Source organism: Acipenser ruthenus, chromosome 27, assembly GCF_902713425.1.
Source record: "Acipenser ruthenus chromosome 27, fAciRut3.2 maternal haplotype, whole genome shotgun sequence".
Taxonomy (NCBI): domain Eukaryota; kingdom Metazoa; phylum Chordata; class Actinopteri; order Acipenseriformes; family Acipenseridae; genus Acipenser; species Acipenser ruthenus.
The window spans coordinates 3,999,374-4,011,463 of record NC_081215.1 but is presented as its reverse complement, the minus strand read 5'-3'; the positions used below and the strand labels follow the sequence as shown (position 1 = coordinate 4,011,463).

Below are 12,090 nucleotides of genomic sequence, written 5' to 3'. Positions count from 1 at the left end.
TAGTGAAAGAACTACTTGTATAATTGCATTTTGAAAACAGCCAGCAGTGTTTTGCCACCATTAATTGTACTTAATTATTTAGATGAGGTATCTGGAAGAAAACAACCTCCCGGAGGAGGCATTTTTAAAAATAAAAATGATTAAAGCAATCCCAACTGTGAAATAGTCAACTACATTTTAAAACAGTTTCCCATCAATATTACATTTGTAATTTTACTCTTCTCCATTCAAAACACATTGGCAATCAATGCAGATTATATATAGCTTGCTTACAGCTTTATGATTTAAAACCTGGCAGGAAAAAAAATCAGGGCAGCTTGCGAAAACACCCAACATTATTGTGTTTGGCTCGTCTTGAAAGAGCAACACAGATGATACACTTAATGTAGGCCTATGTGAAATAAAATTAGGTAAGAATCGGTTTTCTTTAATCCTCTTCTTAGTTGTAAAAGCCCATTATTTTACAGTTACAAATTTGCCTCAAGGTAAAAGCAGGAGGTGTGGTTCGCTGTGAGACAAGACATTGAAGCCAAGCAACAAATCCAAAACTTTTGGAAAGGCTTGTGGAAAAAATTACATGAATCCTGAGATAGATATTACACAGGAGAATGACATGGTGCTCTGACCAAAAAAAACAAAAACTTCAAATATTCATATAAATACTAATGTTTAATGATTACACTAATATTAATTCAGATAGCTTTTCTACAGTAAAGAGGAAAGGTTCATGGAAAATGAATAATCCATGTCAGGTTTTATTAGCAGACCTCAGCTCTCTGCTGTTGTAATGTCTATCTAGGGATTAGGCACTGAAGTGTAGTGAATCTGGGAGGATTAGGATCAGTATATTGGTGACTGCATGTGTGGCAGCGGCTTGAATGCAAACAAAAGAACATGTCGGTGGAGCTCTGGTGCTGCAAATAGAGAGTGAAATGGCTCCTGCTCTCTCCGTCAGCAGAGTCAATTGAACTTGAATCAAACATGCATAGTATGCACTGCCTGAGCCCACAGCGTATACATTCAGTGCACACAAGCTGGTGAAGAAATCAATACCATACTGAAACATTAACACATGCAATCGTTGATCACAACGTCCTTTACCGAGGCAGCCCTCTCAAATTAACTGCCACTTCTGCTAGCACTCAAAATAATAAGCATAAAAACAGAATTGGCTTGAGTGGGGGTAATTATTTTTGGATTTCAATCCATCAGATGCCAAATATTAATTGTTCAGCACTTTGCGTCTAACAGTTTACAGTTAATAAGGGATTGGGGATATAATTTGTCTGGTTTGACAAGATCCGAGTCCTATCAGGTAAACTAAGACTTGATGGGCTCAGTATCTTTAATGTGTATGATTCTGGCAGCTCTGCCTTTCATTTCCTTTTTTAAAGCTACTGTCCATAGTGTAAATTAATTATAAACTGACATGTTTACATACATGTCTACCACTGGTAGTAAATATTCACACTGCAGCAAGCCCATTAATAAAGCAAACAGGCCCTATTTTGAAGCAAGTGCAAATACTGTACACAGTTTTTTTTTTTAATGTATACAACACAAATAGTGAAGTTGTTTATTGATAGTTTTAAATCCTTAAGATTGTTTTATTAACAGTGTTTATTTTCATTTGGGATTTTGAGATTGTGGGCATTTTATTTTTTACATTTTCATTCACACACATTTGAATGCAGAACTACACCGTAGGTCTGTTTGAAAAATTCTTGTTCTGACAAAGTCAGCAGGTCGGAGAAAGGAACCAACCGTGGGTTACTTGCTGAGCAAGGTAGAGAGATTACAATGCTATGAATTACATAAAGGGCACGTAGAGGAGATGTGATCAAGTTTCAAGCAGGTTTCACTTCAATCTCCATCTCATCAGCAATGCAGCTTGTTCTCCTCGGGCAGGTTTATATAAAGATTTTTTTTAGTCAAGTCTCAGCAACACAATGAGCTGTCCCTTGTTGCCATTATTTTGCTTTTAAATGATTTCTATCTTTTGCCCTTCCGTGTTATGATTAAACAATCACAGGCTTTATAAAGGAAACAGTAAAAGACCGGCATAGGTGTTATTAACTGCACAATGGAGATATCAAATCAAACATTAAAGGAGAGATTGTAGCTACTGCTCAGTTCCCACCCTTTATCAATGTATTTCAAATGTTAAACACACAGTACAAGCTGCACTTGTGTGTTTAGTACCAAGCTTGTCTTGCCTTGGGTAAACCAAGGATTAACATCATGTGGCTTATTGTAATAAAGGGATTTGACAGCACTGGTGACAACAGACCTCATAATATAAGGTTTGCACCACTTAAATCAGGACACTGGTGATCAGGGTTTCTGCTTAAATGGGACAGGACTCTGGGAGACAGTTCTTTCCAATCCTATTTATGTTTAATTGGGATACAGTATTTTCAAACGATGAACGGAGATCGCTTTTCAGAGCAAGACAGGTTCACACAGTGCAGCGATTAAGTGATTACACTGTGACTTGCACAAATTGCGTAATCCAGTGGTTTTTGCCTCGCCTGTCATTTGCAAGTTGTCATCATGGCTGTTGAGTTTCAATTTCTCGGGCTGCTGCTGAACCCAAAACAGAACTCTCTTGACTCATGTTTTATGTCTCCAATTAGAAATAACAATGATTACACATTTTTCTTGGGGAAAATGTGGCAATTATTTGTCTATTACAAATTCAATTTTTGCATGATTTCTTTCCAAGATGTTTATTTTTTTATGGAGATCCTTTCCGACACAGTACCTCGTTCAACAGGCGTGGCCGCAGAATAATACACGATTAATTTAGAAAAAACAAAAAAATACTTCCTCTCTTATGTGCGTCATAAATTATGAATACAAGTGTGACTAAGGTCCTCTCAAATGCCTCTCATTTATTTAGGACAGCTGCTTCTTCCCAAGGCATCCTGATAAAGCGGCACTGACTGTACTTCATGAATCAATACCAATCTTTACCATATTCCAAATATGAATTTTTTTTTTTTTTTTTTTTAAATCAGCACTTTACCCTCTTGTTAAAATTCTTAATAGTTTTCAAGTTAACCACTATAAAGTCTATCATTGAAAAAAAGACCAATCGTAATTATTAACATATTAAAACAGACAGCTGCCTAAGGAGCCTCGACATATAACCAGACTACATGTGTAACCATTTCCTCTGGCTGCGGTCCAAGCAGAAATCTAGTCATCTTACCACAGGATTAATCTAGTCTGCTCACAAACTTATAATTCATTAATATTAACTTTGAAAGCAAACTGTGCAACTCAGTTGGCCCTTAATCATATGCATATTAATGCAACTCTAAATTATTCACAAATACATTTGAGTACTGAAAATAGCCTCTGCTCCCATTGAGAGCAACATGTTCACAATATCACTTATTTACTGTTTATTCAAAGCATAAACAGACTTTTAAAGCATACAAAAGACAACTTTTGTTGACTAATAAGCTAAAGCCAGAGTTAATTTAGTAACTAACCCCAACCCTTTGCTGATGCTCAAATGCCAGGCCGAGCATCTGTAGATACTCTGGGTGTCTACCTGAAGCAAGCATCACCCTCAGAGAACAGTTGTCAGTCCTGTGTACTGCATGTCAGTTCATATAGTCAATGTTATTCCCCAACATGATCACACTACTACAGTGTGATTTACAAACCAGAGTGGAAAAACAGGTCTATGAGAACGTCCAGGCCTCATTATACCCTTCATACTTTACCCAAGACACAGGTCCATCACAAACCCACGGATGTTATTTATGGATGTCTAAACTATAGGGACATGTTAACAGACTTTGGCTTCATTTCAGCACAACATTGGGTTCTATACAGAGTTGCAATGCACATTAACAGTGGAAGGCCATTCATTAGCCTGTGTCTTTCCATTACTTCAACCAAACACTAATCACACCTGCAACAATAACAAACACATTATCTGTTGGGGTCAAGACCACCATTTGTTCATGTAGTTTGCCTAAACCATCTGGAAGATAATGTTAATAAACATTTTAAATATTCTCACTGTAAATCTTAGAAACGCAACAATAAAATGGATGTCTGACTCGCTTCTACTGCTACACACAGCTGCTTACACCAAAATCAGGCATATTCTTACCTTCTATTGTAGCCGTGGGTACAGCCAGACAGAGATTCTATTTTGTATTATTTCTATTTGTGTTTTTAATTTTCTTTAGACACAGATACAAAATTAAAAATAGTCCTTAATTGGTGAACAGGCCATTTTTTTTATTTTTTATTCATAGCCATCTGGGACAATACGCAGCTACAGGTATAAATTTGGAACCATCAGGCGTAAGGGCATGAACTGTTGGCATGCCAATGTGAAATCTAATTGAAGAATCTGCAAAAACTTTCATCTTGGCCCATTCACCAGCTAATAACTGCTCACAGCAGAAAGCATCTTTCCCCAGTAGCTCAAGACAAGACGGATTATCTTTCCGGCAGTCATGTTCAGTATAATTCTCCTCCTAATTTCTCAGTATACCCATTCTTTACTAAAACAGTTGCTAACACAACAATGCAGACTTTTTAATGTTGAAAAACATTTAAATAAATAATCTGGGTTGTGTGGCTTTGCTCAGGGGAAAAAAGCAATTACTGCCACTTTCCATATGGTAAACATTTTTCTATTTATCTGCCCTTCATTACAAGCACAATCCTATCATCTCTGCACAGCATCAAAATGACAGGCGTCAGGGTTACCCCGTAAAATATACATCGGCAATGTTATATTCACTGATGGTAGTAAGAAAAAACAGAGATGAAAGATTGGGAGTATAATGCTGCGGAAGTGTTTTAGGGGGGGATCATCTGTTATGTTGCTGAATTTCCTGAGGTGATAATTGAATGACAGCAGCTCGCAGAAAATCCATTTTCGAGCAATGGAAAAAGGATAGTTACGGGAAAAAAAAAAAAATCTGTCTGGGAGGCATGTAATGGCTGTTAGGAAATAAAGGTTTTGCCTGTTATTTTTATTTCCTAGCTGCATATTTTATTGGTTTTCAAGGCTTAAAAAAAAAATAGATCAGCATTCAAAATACCCATGTTTTATATTTTATACATGTACACAGAGAATAAAAAAATGAAACATACAACATTGTAGCCAATAAATATTTAGATTGCCTGCTGATACAGTGGTTAGGTAAAAAGTAGCATTATTTTATAAATATAAAACATAATTTGAACAAACTGGAAGTATGGCGGGGAAGGAGGGGTTAAAATATATAAAAGGAGTAATTAAAGTCCCCTTTCTTCAACGAAAATATCACTGCAAGTCATTTTCTGTCAAGCAGCACCTGAAATGAGGCTAAACTAACTCTAAATATTTACCTGTACTTCAATACAGATTAAAGGTCAGATACTATGTTGTGTCTTTAAACAAAAAATAACTAAATGGCAGCATTCCATTCGACTTCCAGTGGTTTATTTGTTCACCTTTTTTTAATTTTTTTAAAATTTGTTATCCAAAACAGTGTTAGCTTAAATCTTAATCTTTTCAGGGCCGGTAGAGAGCAGACTATGTGCTGTGAACACTAAGCTGTGCTATAGATCTGGGAAGTGGATGAGTCTGCAGATACATTATATGACTAAATTGATTTCCCAAGTAATCCATGCCACTTGAAACCATGTATCCCCACAAGTGAAACTTGTGGAATTGCCCGGTAGACAACTGAAGCTCCTGTTTTACTTCTCTTCCCCACTCATCGTGGTATTAAAAGACAATATTTCAGTTTCTCATCATTTTCATTTCCTGAAGTACCCCTGAAAAGTCCCTTCCATTAAAACCCCTGTTGGTGATCAGTGCAATATATTTATAGACTTATATCCACTCCAGAGTTCAAATGGAACAGATGGTTTTTGTTTTCCTTACAGATGTGTTACTGAGAGATGTTGTTCTACTACATTTAAGACACATGTCTTACATCAATGTTTAGCATCACAACTTAAGTTTCCCTGCTGGCGACAGATCATTCTTGAAAGTTATCTGACCGCTTCCAAGTACAGAAAGTATTGTTACTTCTTCAGCACTTGAGAAAAGAAAGCCGCTCCAAAGTTGTCATATTCAAGAAGTCTTGCAAGAAACCAGCGTGGGCCTTGCAGGACCAGACACCCGAAAGCAAAAAATAACCAAAAATATGAGCCTGGTTACTGTTCACAGATTTCTGTCCTCCATTTTGCACCATCAAGCCACTGCAGTTGTAGTTTCTGTGAACCAGAAGGTCGTTATGGAGTTTTATTTACACCCCTAGTTAAAATTCTTTACATACACTAATATTATTGATGCTAAAAGTATAATGCTCTTATAATTTAAGACATGCCCTTCTCTATCTCCATCCGATTAAAGGTGTCTCAAGAACAATGCTTTTATGTCACTCAAAATACTATAGAACACCCTGCAAAGTTTAAAAGAAACGCACTACCTTTGCTGTGTTCTGTGTTGTCAGTATTTTTTTTTTTTAAAACCATATTGCAGACTCTCGACATTTTTAATAACAGGGCAATACATTTCTCAACATTTACTCGCCAGGAGAAAAAACAAAAGTATTTGAAGGATCACAGTGTATCCCGATCACGCTCCCTCCTGCTGGTTTACTGTTCCCACAATACAGCACTCATTTCAATCAGAGAGCCAGCATTGTTGCGGGTGGGAGCATGAACTGGGTACACTACGGTGTTCAGAAGAATAAATATTTCACTTGGTGAATGTTCCAGAGTACAAGCTGATAAGAAAGTTGACCCTGATGTGTGAATAAAAAAAATATATATCAAAACTATCAGGAGTATGTTTATTTAAAAAAAAAAAAAAAAAAAATGCTGACATATGGACAACACAGGATACAGCAAAGATATAGAAACGTGTTTCATGTAAACACTGCAGGGGGTTCTATAACAAAGCAGATGACAAAAGGAGAAATATATTTTTCAGAGACATTCAGTAGTTTAAGGGTTTTGCTTGATACTGATTGGTGGCCAAGTTTAAACAGTTGACCTTTTTTTTTTTTTTTTTTTTAATCCAGGAAATGGCTGAGTGCTTACTGTATCGCAACATTACTGTTTGTATTACCAACCACACCTACAGACTCAACCAGCTGCTTCCTCAAATTAAATCACTGGAGCTGAACTGAAGCGGCCAGCTATGCAGAACAAACTACAGCAAGTTAAAAGAAAGAAAAAAAGAAATCTTTTTATCATGCAAAGAAAAATAATAATAAAAATGCTATCTAATGTTGGATACATTTATTTCTTGTTTAAAAAAATCCTGGCTGGTTTAAAGATAGCACTGGCAACAGATCCGATAACATCAGTTGTGTGCCAGCATGGTTATAAGCTAATGCAATTAAATCTGGATAGTTCAGTATCCATCCATTAGGCCCACCTCAGTAACAAACCAGTTTATCTAGTCTCTGATGAAACACAGGACACAAACAAACTTTTTTCAAATGTTATGGTATTATTTAAAAGGTAAGATGTGGGGCAAACAGGAGGTTTGGAAGGCATTGTTGTTTCAGAAGATTTAAAAGAATTGAATTGTGGCCAAGAGATGTGTGGTAAATGTGGTTGAGAAAAACATAACACAAACCAGATAAAGTTTTTTTTTTTTTTTTTTAAATAGAGAAACACAATGCTGAAATGTTTTGCAAACTTTGTGCACAGACTAGTGCAGAAACTTCTCAATTAAAAAACATTTCACACAACTCAGCTTTTGGAGGTTGACTATTTAAATAGCTAAGGTTTTATAAAACGGTTCTTAATCTTCACACAAAAAAAAGCATTACATTTTTAAACCCTGTATATCCACAGTTTCAAATACATTTCACTTCTCAAAATGAGTTCAATTTGATAAGATTGTAAAAAAAATGAAACCTAGAAAAATAGCAAAGCCTAATTAAGGATTTTAAAAGTTTCAAACTCATGATTGCTCTTAAGGAGATGAAATGCAGTCTTTGCACACAAATGCATGCTTTTTGTTTGTGGGCAACAACAGAGGTTGTTTACTCGTGGTTTCTTTCAAGTGCCTAAACTGCTGTTGAGATTAAAAGCAAAAAGGTATCATACTCCGCTCCTCAAAGACGTGTGCCTGCACCCACACAGACACATTTAATTTACCATTCATCAGATGTCTTAGTTTTCTGAAACATAAAAGCATGTCCGAAACATAACATCTGCAGCTGTCCTTGTCGCAGACTGAGGCAACAACTAAACAATCAGCCTTCTCTGTCAACATGAAGCAGCTGCTACCACTGTACACAGGGCCCCCCTTTTAGTAGTTTTAATTAATGCCCGAAACAAAATATCTGTAATGGCACCAGCTACAAGAGCTCTGGCTAAAAGGACGTAGCGCCAGCGGTGAATTCTGTTTGACTTTTGTCAAGCCAGAACCAGGCAAACATCTGCGGCAAGGTTGTAGTGAAAACATTTTTACCATCTCTGCCATTTTGTCTGGAAAATTACAAAGCCTGGAGGGATGTGTGTTCGCAATTGAAGTCTTAGTGGTTTGTCTAATTTTACAGCCTACACCAACTGATCCAACCGACACAATTTAACACCACTGTGGCAGCAACTTCAATTTCCATTTTAACAGTTCAACTTCTCGATGTTCCCTTTTTTTTTTTACACCCATATGTACTGTTCCTGCAGGTGTAGAGAGAAATAAATACAATAGCAAGTTTCCTTAAGCATTTTACCTTGCTGGCAGAGAAGTCCTGTAAAAACAAAAATCTAATATTTTCTTTAGTGCATACATATGAATTATGCAATCCATATAAATAATGTATCCAGCAGAAGCAAATGCACATTCAACACCACATTTGGAGGGCTGGTTAACATTCATTTATTTTACTCCTGTTTTTCCTCATTAACACAATTTCTTTCAGCTTTTAAATAAAGTAAATTAAACATAATAAGCTGAAAATGGGTAATTTACTCCTCAGAATTTGACAGTGTCATTGGCATCAAATGAACAAGCCAGTTTCCTGCCCAGCTGTGGCCTTATGAGGAATAAATAAAAAGATGACAAAATTGAGATTCGGGTGCAGGGTTATTTGCTAGCAAAACTGAAGGCAGCAAGAGAATACACTTGCTTCTGCTCTACACTTGTTGCACTATGCAGAGATACAGAATTTCCAGGGTGGGTGTTGTCGGTTTTGTCATTTAGCTCACTGTAGGTGGGTGATACTGAATTTTAACAGCTACCTATGCTGGACTTTGTTTTCTTTAGTGTACTAAAAAATGAGTAGTATGCTCGGTAAAAAATATCTTGAACAAATATACATAGTTTTGTAAACTGATTATCAAAATAAAATCCTGCCTGTATCTGTAAAGGGTTGTAAATTTGCCCACAGCACTGTTAGTACGTTGAGATAGGTCTTTACTAAGTTAAGGCATTTTACAAGTTAAGGTACAGTTACCATACCGTTAGCTTTGGATAGTGAGTTTCTGTATAGCCCATGTATAATGGAAACATTTAATGCATGGAAAAGATTACTATGCAGTTGATCAATTTTAGCCTGAAAGAGCTTAAATATCTGCCTAACTTTGGAAAGAAAAAATAAGTTTTTAAAATTTCAGTATAGTTTATAGTTTCAGTGACACTCATCTTTTTAGTCCCCTCCCAAATTAAGAATGTCGCCATTGCTCAATTTAGGACACATCTTATTCTATCTGTCTGAAGTTCAGTGGAATGTACAAAACATTTGACAGGAAATATTGTGGCTGATGCTACAGTAGATGGAAACCAGACACATACTTGTGTAAATATAGCTGCAAGAGGTCAGGTTAGTTTACTTAATGCAGAGTCTATCATTGTAGCAAACCACTGACCTTAAAAAGCAAAACACTGAACCTAAAGACCTGGCTGAAGACCGAACAGTAAAATGAAGCCTGAAACTGAAATGTAATCTACGACTATCAGACCAGTTTAAAAAAACAAACAAAAAAGGTATCGATTCTTCTAGGCCTATATAATAGTATCAGCAAGGTTCTGCTTTGTGTTGGTCACAAGGATCTGTCAGTTGTGTTGCTCCTTATTTGTGTATTTATTGGTTTAAAAAAAATAAGCTTTCAACATTGATTAGGTCATTTCAATCAGTTAAAAGTGAATGGACAATACATTTATTTCCACCCACGGCACAATAGAAATAAACCTGATAAGCTTTCGACTTCTGCAGTGTAATAAATTGCCTTTACCTGCCTACACATTGCAAGTGCCTTTCATATGCAGTTTAGTTATGTTTTTTGTACTTGTAACTAATTCAAAGAAAGAAGTGCCAACTGCATGTCGCATAAGAATTTAAGGGATGACTAAATGGGGTGTAGATGTGTTCCTCAGTAACACTTGCTTTTTCTACACTATTCAACAATAGTAAAAAAAGCTACCCAAATCTAGAACATACAAAGTTAGGTTCCAAATCTTTCATTTTATTTAATTTCTATAGGCACGAGTATGACCATTTCAAACAGATGCTGTGCTGAAACAAAATGGAGGCAGCACTTGATGGTTAACAGAATAAAGTGCACTTTTTTTTAATTTTTTTTATAAAAAGTCAGGCCACGGCTGTTTATACATCAGCAGGAGCTTCAAACTTGGCTAGGTGCCCCTGAAACCCAAAAAAAAAAAAAAAAAAAACCTAATCAGGGCCTAAAAAATAACAAAGGGCGTCAGTAATGTTTCACTGTATCACATCCTACACACTGGCCACAAGCCCAGGATTTTCTTTACCTCTTTTGAAAATTATCACAATAGAGGTATCAAGGACTAAACCCAGGGCGTCTTGCAGTACAAACCACATTTATGCGAGGTCAGCTTTTAAACTCGGCATGTGGAAAGCGTCAGGATTTGTTCTTATTTTATTAACAGCAGGATCGTGATTTTTATTAACACACAACTGTTCTCTTCAATTCGAGCAGCCGAGTAGATCCTTTAAGATTTCTGAACCCACAAAGACAGAAGGGTGGTGTTCGGGAAATAAATAAACCGCTCCTTGGGGGTACACACTAGCACTTACTCAGAGATCAAGCTTTGGGCACAAAGCAAGTTCAATCTTAAACAAAAGGGAGGGCTTTTTAGCTGGAAGAGAACGATGACTTTTCATTACGTCTAAAGTGCTTTTTTTTTCTTGTGTTTAAAAAAGGGCAGTTTTTCCATTTGCTATACAAAATGAATTTATCCTTCACTGTCACAAGATGTGGACTTAATTGTAAGAGAGGAACGTTCTGAACAAAAAGTGCATTCGTTCTTTGACCTCAAAACTAATTCAGTTTAGTTTTCTTTTTTTTTTTTGGAGAGAAATAGATCTCTAATTTGTTACAGCATTTAAGGAGACAATTATTTAAACAAATTAATAGAATTTCATATACTAAAAGTTACATTAAAAACAGGCTATAAGCATCTTAAGTTAACTGCTGTGTGAGAGCTCCAGAAACGGTGACTCTGGTTATTAACTCTGGTTATTAACCTTTATATTAAAATATGCAAATAAAACTAAAAGAAAAAATCCCTAGCATTACTTATGTTCCCACAAGCAAATCCCTTAATGTCACCCACCACAATGTTAACACAAATACATTGAAACACGGCACTAGCGGAGGAACATTTTAATAAACGTATGTAATCTGGAAAACAAAACTGCTGTATAAACATTCATATGATTGATAGTACTGATATTTTGGATATTAGAGTGAATGTTGGCAGAACTCCCCAAGTTTACTGTCTTTCGGCAGCAAAGTTGACATTTCTCAGTAAATTAAACTGGGAATGGCAACGTTACAATATAATTTGCTTTTCTTGGATTCTTGTTGCAAGCTGAGGCTCCTGTCTTTTTCTACATTATTATTTTATGAAGATTTTCTGTTTATATAATAATCACCCACTTGCAGTTAAACTAGTCAACTACAGTATACAGTAATTCAAACAAACTCAAAAAACTATCTGAATATAATCCCTAATCAATAAACAAAAAAAATAAAAATAATAATTCAACCAAAAGTATTTTAAAAACACAACACAAAAACTGCATTTAGCAAGCAAATGAAATGCAAAAAGGCCTAATTTAC

The 12,090-nt window shown here is 36.0% G+C and overlaps 1 protein-coding gene across 10 annotated transcripts in view; it reads right to left on the bottom strand.

The window, feature by feature from the left end:
- LOC117432113 (arginine-glutamic acid dipeptide repeats protein-like) overlaps positions 1-12,090 on the bottom strand; it is a 131,979-nt gene that overhangs the window by 12,114 nt on the left and 107,775 nt on the right. The window lies entirely within an intron of this gene.